The sequence below is a fragment of the Dendrobates tinctorius genome, unplaced genomic scaffold, assembly GCF_039654945.1.
Source record: "Dendrobates tinctorius isolate UK_male_01 unplaced genomic scaffold, ASM3965494v1 ptg000040l, whole genome shotgun sequence".
NCBI classification, from domain to species: Eukaryota; Metazoa; Chordata; class Amphibia; order Anura; family Dendrobatidae; genus Dendrobates; species Dendrobates tinctorius.
Window position 1 is genome coordinate 25,910,457 of NW_027361708.1, and position 12,757 is coordinate 25,923,213.

General features: G+C 41.1%; 1 long non-coding RNA gene across 1 annotated transcript in view; it reads right to left on the reverse strand.

Annotated features, from left to right (window-relative positions):
- Positions 1 to 7,038, reverse strand: part of LOC141088753 (uncharacterized) — a 133,445-nt gene extending 126,407 nt beyond the window's left edge. The window contains exons 1-2 of the long non-coding RNA XR_012232047.1: positions 6,861 to 7,038; positions 5,113 to 5,240 (exon numbers count right to left, since the gene is read on the reverse strand). This is a non-coding gene — a long non-coding RNA (uncharacterized lncRNA). The remainder of the gene's footprint in view (positions 1 to 5,112; positions 5,241 to 6,860) is intronic.
- Positions 7,039 to 12,757: the final 5,719 nt, after the last annotated feature.

Consider the following 12,757-nt stretch of genomic DNA (forward strand, 5'->3'; position numbering starts at 1 on the left):
GACAAGTACAGGGATTCCCTAGCGAGGAGACTTATTTGATTGTTTTCAATGTTGGGACAGCAATTTTTGGGGAGCACTATACTCTGGAGAATGATAGATGGGGCCCACCATACACTGGAACATTCCAAAGGTGGACATCAGACACTGGAGCAGCATTTACAGGGCCCATTATACACTAGAGCATTAGAAATGGGGCCCATTATGTTTGGAGCATTATTTGGGCCCATAAGACAGTGGAGCTTCATCCATGGGGACCAACATATACTGTAGCATTATGTGGAGCTCATCATATACTGTTTCAAACATTATATGGGACCAATGATTCTGTATGGAGAAATAGATGGGCCTCGTCATGAGATGTAAAAAGTGAAGTATTTTTCATTGTACTATACCGCTATTTCTCTTCCGTATCGGAGCATGATGAGTTGTGGTATGTGTTAAAGGGGCGCTCTTTCACCCAGGGCACATGAAAACCTGGAAACAGCCCTCCCCCCACAACTGTAGCCAAATAACCCCCATTTTTCAGTGTGTAACTTGTATTATGAAGTTAATTAAGGTTGACAAGCTTAAGAAGAATTGATGCTTTTGGTATTCAAATGGGCACTGTAGGTGTGTTTCCTGTCCTCCTCTCACTGCCGACTTTTATTCCCCATTGACTTACATTGGGTTTCGTGTTTCGGGACGACCCCGACTTTTCCCTATAATCGGACGATCTTGCTCGACCCGACTTTTGGAAAAGTCGGGTTTCACGAAACGAAACGCGACCCTAAAAATCCAAAAGTCGCTCAACTCTACTGGAGACGCTACGGGTATCGGAAAATGGCACAATTTTTTTTTAGCAAACTATGAACTCATATTGATCTGGAGAATCATAATGGCAGGAAGGTTTAAGCATTTTGTGAACCAAGCAAAAAAGCCAAACAAAAAACAAGTTTGGGATTGCACTTTTTTTTGCAATTTCACCGCACTTGGAATTTACTTCCCGTTTTCGAGTACACGACATGCTAAAACCAATAATGTCATTCAAAAGTACAACTCGGTCAGCAAAAAAATAAGCCCCCACATGGCCATATTGATGGAAAAATAAAAAAACGTTATGGCTCTGGGAAGAAGGGGAGAGAAAAATGAAAATGCAAAACTGAAAAAAAAGCTCTGGGAGTTAAGGGGTTAATAAATCTTGGAATAAAAATAAGTTCCATAAAAATAAAAAAAAAGTTCCTGTGCTGAGATGATCTTATTTATGTGCCCCTGCTATGTACTGTGTACTGGCTTTTGCTACCCATGGAGTAGCTTGGTCTTCACATACCACATGGCCAGAGGAGGAAACAAAAGAGAGTATACAGATAGGACAGCACAGAATCTCAGCTGTGGATTTCTCTAAAGGAAGTTATTTCCATGTATAGTTAAAAAAAATAACATATCCAATTGTGATCTATTAAATAAAATGAACTTTGTTGGTGGGGCATTCCTTTTATGCTTGTTTCATGTCCTATCTTATATTCTTTTCAATCAAAATGGCTATTTAAGTCTATAAGGTATATTAACTCATTCACAACATAGACAATTTATGCTTATGCATTTCTTCCTCCCCTTTCATCTTAGACTGGTTTCACACGTCAGTGGCTCCAGTACATGTGGTGACAGTTTTCTCATGTACCGGAGACACTGACCCACGTAGACGCATTCAAATTAATGGGTCTATGCAGATGGCAGTGTGTTTTCGCGGACCGTGTGTCCGTGTGCAAAACACGCAGACATGTCCGTTTTGACCCAGACGCATGTGCCGCTACACGTGCACACAGAGAACAGTGTACACTGTCCTCCGGGAGCACGGCTGGCCGCTGGGGAGTAGCACTACTGTAAGCGCTGTTACCCTGCATGTGGTGCTAAACGTGGCTGTCATTCTCCCTGCTCTGCTGGCAACAGTGCGAGCAGGGAAGAATTAATGAAAAAACTGATGTGGGCTCTCCCTTATATTTTGAACCAACCCAGCAAAACTAACAGGTGCGGGCTGCTATTCTCATGCTGGTAAGGGGCTTTGAATATGGCCCCCCCAGCCCAATAACAGCAGCCGGCAAATGCCCAGAAAAGGCGCAATTATTAGATGCTCCTGTTCTAGTGCTTTATAGGGTTCTTCCCACTTGCCTGTAGTGGTGATAAGTAGGGCAATAAGGGGTTAATGTCACTTTTCTATTGTAAGGTGACATAAAGCCTGGCTTAGTAATGGAGAGGTGTCAATAAGACACCTATCCATTATTAATCCTATAGTAAAGAGTTAAATAAACACACAATAAGAATAAAGTCTTATAATGAAACAATACACCACACATTTTTTCATCTTTATTACACTGCTAAACCCATCTCGAATCCCTCGAACTCCTGTAAAAAAAATTAAAAATAAGCCAACAATATACAATACCTGTCCGATGTACAGTCATTCCCACAGCGCAATCCATATCTGGGGATAATCAGTTTACAAGGGGGAGGTGCTAATACAAGTGCTTGGGATGTAAACTACTGGGGAATGAATGGGAGTCAGCTTGCACAGGCTCAGTGACTCCTGTGACCTCAGCTCAGTCAATTTCCCTTCTCAAAAGGCATGTTTGACCCCGATAAAACAGGAAAAAGCTTAAAGTCACCTCTCGTACTGGCACCATTCCCACAGTGACTTTACTCGCTCTCCCAGGGCTCCCATGCTGTTGTTGTGATGTGTGACTCTGTCGCTCAATCAGCATTGATGTCACTGTCTCCACCTCCTGTAAAATTAAACATGGAAAAGAAGTCCGAGATCAACTGCACCCCGGACATCCTCTTCATATTCAATCCGTACTAAGGTGGAGACAGTGATGCCAGCACTGATTGGGGGCCGGAATCACATGTCCAACAGCAGCACAAGAACTCTAGGCAGTGTGAGTGCCAACAATGTGGGAACGGCGCCAGCAAGGGAGGCGAGTATAAGTTTTTTATTTTATCAGGGTCAAACATTTAGATCAAGAAGGAGTTGTTCAAGTAGTGGACAACCTCTTTAATATGCTGTATTGATTAGCCATGTTGTGTTGCTATAAGAAATGGTGGAACCGTATGTTAACACTCAATAATTTAACTGAGCAGATGGAAATTTACAAAAGGCAGCATTATTTGTAGTTCTTCATAATTTACTGTTCCTGCTTTTTTGTTCTTCTGCCTTTTTTCTATTTCAATTGTAAATATTCTTTGGATGGCTTTTTGTCAGCCAAAACCAAGAGTGGGTTTGTATTTGTAGCCAAAACCAAGAGTAGGTGATAAATGCAGAATTGGTGCACTTTTTTTTTTATACTTTACCTCTGAATCAAACACTCCAGGTTTTGGTAAAACATTAACCAAATATTCAAAGTTTTGACATGGCCTTATTTCTATAAATGTCAAGAAACATAGTCATGTATTAAAAGCTTTTAAAATCTTGAAAAGATGTGGTTTTTGCAAAAACTAAATGCTTTGACATTTCTTGTTCTCAAATATTTATTTATTACACTCACTTATATAGCACCATTAATTCCACAGTGTTTTACAGACACCATCATCACTGATGATGGGCTCACAATTTAGATTACCTATCAGTATGTCCTTGAGGTGTGGAATGAAGCCAGAGAACCCGGAGGAAATCCTCAGGGAGAACATACAAACTCCTTGCAGATGTGGTCCTTGGTGGGATTTGAACGCAGGGGTCCAGCTCTACAGTGCTAACCACTGAGCCACCGTACATCTTTTGCTATTGAGAAATTATAAATGAATCAACATTCTTTATTTAAGAATTAGAATGTAAATCATATTATGTACATGATCAAATCAGTTTAAGATTGCATGTATGTTATTCGGGTTTTACCACATTTTACAAGCATGATAACCTTTTTTAATCATTATTTGAAGTTTGTGCCTTTTTTAAAACATTTCACATAAACCAAGCAAGGATAATATGTAATGACAGAAGATGAAAGAAAATCAAAGCATATAATGATAAAGGAATGCCTTTAGGTCAGTTTCTGTAATATATGTTTGGAATAGATAACATGGAAAAAATAACAGCAAACAGTGTCAAACTGGCTGCACACCATTAACCTTAGGGAAAAGCACTGGCTTTCACAGTGTGATTCCTCCTATAGGCATCAAATCTTGGACATGTACCCAATACATGCTTTTTTGCATTTTCTTAATCAGTAGAATTGGTAAGCAACGACACACATCACTTATGTGTTCCAAGTTCCTTTATCATTATTTCATTCTAAAGTAATTTTATTAGATTTCTTTAAGTTGTTCATAAACGTATATGAATAACCATGCTTTTCAGTATGAATCATGTTTAGCATTTTCTAGTTTGTTGTAATTGACCAGTATGCAACTTCATAGAGGAGAGAATTAGCCTTGCCTATACTAAATCGAACATAGGATACGAATAAATTTACAAAAAAAATCAGTACAGGTGAATAAAGTTTAACTTGGAATTTTATGAAAAAATAGCCGCCATTCACTGCTTTGGAGAATCCAGAGTAAGCAAAAATGTAAATCAGAGGCACAAATAGACAATACTACATAAACCCAATGTATCAATTTACACCATCTCTCTGCTAACAGTACAGCAAAGAAAAAGTGAGCAAAAAACAAAATATTATTCATAAAATCACATTTTATTATTGACAAGAGTAATATACAAAATATAGCAAAAAAGATACAAGATAAGAAAAGAGGTACATAGCATAGGACTCTTACTTACTATCAAATATTGCTGCACAATAGGACACAATAACCACCCAATTAATTAGTATCTAAAGGTAGGAATGATTTGCCCCAAAATTATGATATCTACATTACTCCAGTTACACAACCCACATATTCTCATAAATTGTACCAACAGTAAACAAAAGGAATGGATATAGACAGATAACCATGTCCATTTAATTAGGTGCAGCAGATAATGACTGACACTTATAAATCAATAAACATCTACTCAAAGGAATTATTACAAGTTTCAAATAAGAGCATTAATGTCACAAAAAACATGCTGCACCCAAAACGGGCAAACTATCCCAAACTACCCGATAGTGTAAAACCGCCAATGGAAGTCATGGAGACCTTTACCTGGATCCTAGCAGCGTTAAGCACATGGATAGGAGTCCCGTTCCTCTGCCCCGACGCGCACGTTTTGCTCTGCTTCTTCTGAATTTATCTACAGGTGTACTGCCATTTCTGACTTCAAGAGTGTTTTCCTGAAAGAAGCATCAGTGGATGTTGCGGAGTGAAAACTGCCATTGTTGTGCCCGTGCACTGCAGTATAAGTGATTAGACACTTTAAATTGTCAGGTCGGAGCGATTACAGCGATAGCAGATTTATATCAGTTTTTTTTTTTGCTTCAGTGCTGTCTCACACTAAAAAATGTTTTTTGTTATTTCAAAAGCTAATTTTCGCATTATCATTTTTGAGAGCTATAATTTTTCCATATGAGCGCTTGTTTTTTGCAGGACAAGTTTGCATTTTTATTGGTACCATCCATTTTCGGGCTCATGACATTTTTTTGATCACTTTCTATTCCGATTTATGGGAGGCAGAATAAATAAAACAATTCAGGATTTTTTATGCCTTCTGGTAATTGATAAGGCAGCTTTATTTTTCGGGTCAGTACAAATAAAGTGATAGCCCATTTATAAAGCTTTTTTATGTTTTGGTGCTTTTACACAATAAAAACTATTTTCTAGAAAAAAAATTTTTGCAGTGTTTTATTCTAAGCTATAACTTTATTTTTTGGCTATACCGTTTTCAGCTACACCATTTTTCTTTTTTCTTTACATTTCTCTTTTTTATTGCATTTTGTTACACTTTTTGATCTGAGGTATGATGATAAAGGATCCTTCTTTGCCTAATGTTTTTTTTGTTATTTTACAATGCTCACTAAAGGGGTTAACTAGTGGAACAATTTTATAGGTGAAAAAGAGGGTCTAGGCAGCTCACCACATACGGTGTTCGAATCTCTCTCTGCTGACCTCTGCCCAGCACGGATCCACATGAGCAGACTGAACAAAAGGAAAAAAAAAAATCCAGCAATGCAGAGGGCAGCTAATAGATATAATCTTTAATCCAACTTAAATAAAAACATAATCTGGCACAATTTGTCAGGTACACTGCAAGTTGATCAGTTTCTGCTTGCAGTGTACCCGACAAATTGTGCCAGATTATGTTTTTATTGAAGTCGGATTAAAGATTATATATTTTAGCTGCCCTCCGCATCGCTGGAATTTTTTTCCTTTTTAATTTTATAGGTCAGGTTGTGTAACAATTATATGGGCACTGCGGAATCTGATTGCATGGGATAATATGACACTGAGACCAAAATTGATGCAAATAAGTATATTTATCAAGTGTAACAAAACTAACAGGGCACTTCCTGCAATAGTAACAAAAACACAGCACAATATGAAATGATGCAAGTAAAGAAAAACTAACAGAGCCCTTCCTGCAATTATAATGAAAACACATGTCAATATAGAAATGTCCAAAGTAGCTGAAGAGTGGGATGCGACCGCTTATATAACCAGTCCAACAGTAATATAACAATGGTGTTTACAAGGCACTAAACATAGGAGTCCAGCAGAAAGTATGTGAGTAAGCACATCGCATTTAATGAGGCGTTACAGCGATATTAAGAATGAGCACACACACAGGACTAAAGTGTAGAAGTCCAGCAATCATAAAGGTGGGAATGCACTCGGTACTTAAACATGGAAATCCAGCTTTATACATGAGTGGCATTAACAAGACAAGGTCACTATGTATACCTTTTGCGCTGTAAGTCCCACACAAGTTCCGCACAGCAGCCCACACAAACACTGACCTAGAGGAGAAGATGATGTCAGAATTCCTTATAAGCCTCAGCAGTTCCAGGGGTGAATAGCTCAAGCTAGAAGTCCAGATAGTACTTAAGCACAGACAGCATCAGGGAGACACCCAGAGGACTGTAGGCAGCAGAACGAGGAGAGGCAGCGTACTGAGCCACAGCAAGTCCACCAGCAGGAGCTAACAGCAACAATATACTCAGGCAAAGAGCACACGACCTGGACTTAAATAATCAGGACAGACAGGAAGTTCCATGGCAGGGTGAGATACAAGACTCCATCTTGGAACAGGGCAAACAGACACAAAAGAAAGTCCAGAATCCTTACAGATTTTTGCGGATGCATTGATACCAAATATCTGTATTTTTTTGTTTTTGTTTTTTTTATTCATAATATTTCTTTTTGGGCACAATACATTTTTATTTGTTCTTTTATTTTTTGATTTAAGAAAAAATGTTTTAACATCTTTTTTTACTTTTTTGTACTTATTCCCACTATGGGACTTTCATTTTCTGCAGTCTGATCAGAGTTATAAGGTATAGCATTGCAGGAGCTTTGCTATACCTTATAGCCTGTCAGACCTGCAGAGAGAAGTTCGTTAGATCATGCATTGTGCATGATGTAACTAACTTGCTGGTGTCTAGTAACCTGGATGCCATCATGATGACATTGGATCACCATGGAAAAGATCGGGACCCTGCAGTGACATCGCAGTGTCTCTGATCCAGTGGCTTTCCTCATTCTGCCTGCTCACTAAAAGCTGTGATCACAACAATTGCAGCATTTCGGGGAACAAAGTGCTGGGAGCATTGCAGGCACCACACCTGGTGCTGAGAGCCGGGTGTTAGCTATCAGAATTAACTGACTCTCTGCAGCGGTCACGCGATTACAGCCTCTGTGCATGCAGAATCGCTTAGATGTATCCATACGTCCATGGTTGGTAAGTACCAGGCGACCTGGACGTATGGATATGTCTAAGGCCATAAAGGGGTTAAAACTAGTGATGAACAAGCACTAAAATGCTCGGGTGCTCATTGTTTGGGTCGAGCAAATAGGAATACTCGACCCAAGCATTGAGCCCAATGTAAGTCTATGGGAGAACCGAGAATTTTTACAGCGACCCACCCCTGGGGGTCCTTTTAAAGTCTAAAAACATTTGAATATGATGGAAACAGTGCTCAAATGACATGAGAACATCATGGTGAATACCGCTGAAAGCATTTCTGACTCCCAGGTCACTGCTGTGACCAATATTGTCAGAGTGTGACGCCACTTTTACAGGCGCACACTAAAACATACAAAAACGAAACCAAAATGCCTTTTCCAGGGAAATATGTTAATGAACATCTTTTCCAGGGTAATGACTTTTATATAAGGCAAAATGAATAACTCAAAACCAAAATGTTCCTTCACCACTTGGGCTATGTTCACACGTAGCATTTTTGATGTGTTTTTCAACTTTACCATTGTTTTCAACCAAGACAAATGCATTCACTGGGAAATGTCACTTTAACAGTTTACAACCTTATTTGGCCATATGGTTTGTGATACATCATCAGACACAGTTTCATTTATGAAGGAGGGACTCTGAAAGTCACAAAGTCTGTTTTTATAGGGCCAGCAGATGGCCCTCACTATTCTTAGAGAGCCATCAGCCGGCTATGCTTTGTTGTTCCCATTATTAAACATTGGGTCTCTTATACTGTTATTACGTATGCAGTGGGTGGCAGGGCTGCCCAAAATTTGAACGCACCCCAACAAACCAGTGAACAGACATAATGGTTGACCACATGCAACCAAAGCTCCAAGTATTCATTTGACACTCCCATACTGTTTGCTTATGCATTGAATGCAGGTCCTGCTATGCACCAAAGTTACACGCACCCCAATAGGTATTTGAACACACGTACTGGATGGCCACAGGAAAACCAAGTTCACATTAGTCATTTGGTACTCCCATACTGTTTGCTTATGCACTGAATGCAAGGCCTGCCTTGCACCAAAGTTACACACACCCCAATAAGCCTTTGAACTGAGGTGCTGGATGGCCACAGGAAAACAAAAGTGCCCATTGTTAATTTGGTACTCACATACTGATTGCTTATGCATTGAATGCAAGGCCTGCCCTGCACCAAAGTTACATGCACCCCAATAAGCCTATGAACACATATACTGGATGGCCACAGTAAAACCAAGTTCACATTGTTCAGTTGGGACTCCCATACTGTTTACTTATGCATTGAATGCAAGTCCTGCCCTGCACCAAAGTTACATGCACCCCAATAAGCCTTTGAACAGAGGTACTGGATGGCCACAGGAAAACCTAGTTCACATTGTTCATTTGGTACTCCCATATTGTTTGCTTATGCAGTGAATGCAAGTCCTGCCCTACACCAAACTTAAACGCCCCCAAATAAGCCTTTGATCAAATGTTCTGGATGGCCACAGGAAAAACAAGTTCACATTATTCATTGGTACTCCCATACTCTTTGCTTATGCATTGAATGCAAGGCCTTCCATGCATCAAAGTTATACGCACCACAATAAGACTTTGAACACACATACTAGATGGCCACAGGAAAACCAAGTTCACATTTGTCATTTGGTGCCCCCCTACAGTTTGCTTATGCATTGAATGCAAGGCCTGCCCTGCACTCAAGTTACATGCACCCCATTAAGCCTTTCAACCAAGGCACTGGATGGCCACAGGAAAACCAGGTTCACATTAGTTATTTGGTACTCCCATACTGTTTGCTTATGCACTGAATGCAAAGCCTGCCTTGCACCAAAGATGCAAGCACCCCATTAAGCCTTCAAACACATGTACTGGATGGCCAAAGGAAAACCAAGTTCACATTATTCATTTGGTACTCCCATACTGTTTGCTTATGCATTGAATGCAAGTCCTGCCCTGCACCAAAGTTACATGCACCCCAATAAGCCTTTAAACTGAGGTACTGGATGGCCACAGGAAAACCTAGTTCACATTATTAATTTGGCACTCCCATATTGTTTGCTTATGCATTGAATGCAAATCCTGCCCTACACCAAAGTTAAACGCCACCAAATAAGCCTTTGATCACATGTAGTGGATGGCCACAGGAAAAACAAGTTCACATTATTCAATGGTACTCCCATACTCTTTGCTTATGCATTGAATGCAAGGCCTTCCCTGAATCAAAGTTATACGCACCCCAATAAGACTTTGAACACACATACCGGATGGCCACAGGAAAACCAAGTTCACATTAGTCATTTGGTGCCCCCCTACAGTTTGCTTATGCATTGAATGCAAGGCCTGCCCTGCACCAAAGATACATGCACCCCATTAAGCCTTTCAACCAAGGCACTGGATGGCCACAGGAAAACCAAGCTCACATTATTCATTGGTACTCCCATACTGTTTGCTTTTACTTTGAATACAAGGCCTGCCCTGCACCAAATTACATGCACCCCAATAAGCCTTTGAACACATCTACTGGATTGCCACATGAAACCAAAGTTCCCATTTTTCAGATTGTTTTAAGTCACCTAAATTTTGCCCATGAAAAGAACACAAACTCTGCCAAAAATTTGCTACACTCCAATCCCACAAGGAAGAAATGTGGAGGATGGTCTCTGAAAAATGTTTTCTCAGTTTAAAGGAATGCGTCCCCTTTACTTGTAATGCCCACACACTAAGTGTATAGGATGAAAAACATTTTACCCTGAGGGAGGGACACCTCAACATAGAGTGCAAATATTTTTGGAATGGGCATCATAAACACCAATGAAAAAAATTACTTGGCTGTTGAATCTTGGAACATGCTCACACTGGAGATCTAGTGGTGGTGGATGATGAGGAAGAGGAGAAGAAGGAGGATAACAGCAAATAGCCAAAATCAGGAAGCAGCTACCCATGTGTGGGTATGAAGAGGTGCATGGGATTATACATCCCCAAAAAAGACACTGGATTTGAGGTTAGGTTTCACTGTTATCATGCTGTGGTGTACAGAAGTATGGCTCAATTCAGCCCTTGTTCATTCTTAGAAGAGTGAGCCTGTCAGCATTTTCAGTTGACAGGTGGATGCGCTTATCAGATATAATTCCACCAGCGGCACTAAAGACGTGCTCCGACAAAATGCTAGCAGCAGGACAGGCCAGGGTCTCCAAGGCGTAGAGAGCCATTTGATGCCACACATCCAGCTTTGATACCAAATCATTAAAAGGCACAGAGGAATCTTGGAGGACGTTGGTACGGTCAGCAAGGTACTCCCTCACCATCTTCCAAAAGAGTACTGTGAGAGTACCCCACGTCTCAGGGCCATTGCGATGGAAGGGTTGGAGAAAAGTCTCCCAGAACTTTGCCAGTGTTCCCCTGTATCTGCAGGATTAGAGTTGTGTCTCTCCTGCCTGTGCTCCTTGTTTTTCTAATGAACTATGACCTCTGCTGCCAGCGTTTTCAGATGGTAATTTTTTTAATAATTCTGCAACAAGAGCCTTCTGGTACTGCAACATTTTAGTTCACCTGTCTGCCTCTGGAAGAAGACATTAAAGGCTATTCTTTTATCATGGGTCTAGAAGTGTCACCAACCAGTAATGACGGTCAGCCAAAATTTTGACAATACGAGGGTCACGGGAAAAGCAGTGCAACTAGTGATGAGCAAGTATACTCATTGCTCAGGTTTTTCTGAATATGCTCAGGTGCCCTCTGAGTATTTTGGTGTGCTCGGAGATTTTGTTTCTGCTAATGCAGCTGAATGATTCATGGCTGCCGACAGCCAGAATGCATGTGAGGAATGCTTTGTTTGCTAGGGAATCTCCACATGTATCTAGGCTTTCTAGCAACCGAAAATCATGCAGCTGCATCAACAGAAACTAAACCTCCAAGCACTCTAAAATACTTGGAGGACACCGGGGCATGCTCGGGATAATCCGAGCAACGAGTATACTCACTCATCACTAATCGCAACATAATGTCAGCCATGTGTGGCAGACTGCTAACAGGCAAGACTTCTGTTTCCTCACTAAGAGCACGAATGACCATGCCCTCCTCTTCCTCCCTGTCCTCATGCCATCCACGCTGAACAGACGGTATGACAGTTGTGGTTGTAGTACCATCTATAGCGCATGAAAGTAGCTCCTGTTCTTCCTCCTCCTCTTCCTCATTATCAACTAATCCACGTTGGGATGACATGAGGCTGGGCTGTTTGTAATCACTCTGTATGCTTCCTTACTCCATCTCATCATGCTCAACCTGGAATGCCACTTCTTTGATTGTGAGCAGAGACCGTTTCAGAAGGCAGAGAAGAGGGATGGTGATGCTAGTTATGGCATCAATGATGCTCACTATCTTGGTGGACTCCTCAAAGTTTTGCAGGATGGTACATAGGAGCCTGGTGTTTTGCCCACAAAGTCGGGTGCTTTGCTGCCATGTGCCTGTTCATGCTGGTGGTGGTCAGGCTGTTAGTTTTGCTACCCTTGCTGATGCGGGCATGGCATGTTGTGCAAATGGCCTGTTTGGGGTTATTAACAGAGTCTTTAAAAAGCAACCAGACTCGGCATGACCTAACAGATGTGCTGCTAACTTCCTTCATGTTGGTGTTATGAGGAGTGGTTGCCCACCTTCTGTCTGCTGACACCACACTGCTTCTTCCTGCCTGTTGGGGTGCTATGCCTCCCTCCCCCTGTGTGATGCTGTCCTCACTCTGCATGTCCTCCTGCCAGGTTGGGTCAGTTACTATATCATCCACCATCTCGGCTCCCACTTCCGCACCCTGCTTCTCCTCCTGAATTTCTGGCAATTGTGCCTCATCATTATCGACCTGTTGTGACATGTTCCCACAGTCGCATTCGTGTGAACGTGGCTGCTCAAATATTTGGGCATCGCTACATGCAATCTCATCTTGCCCCGCTT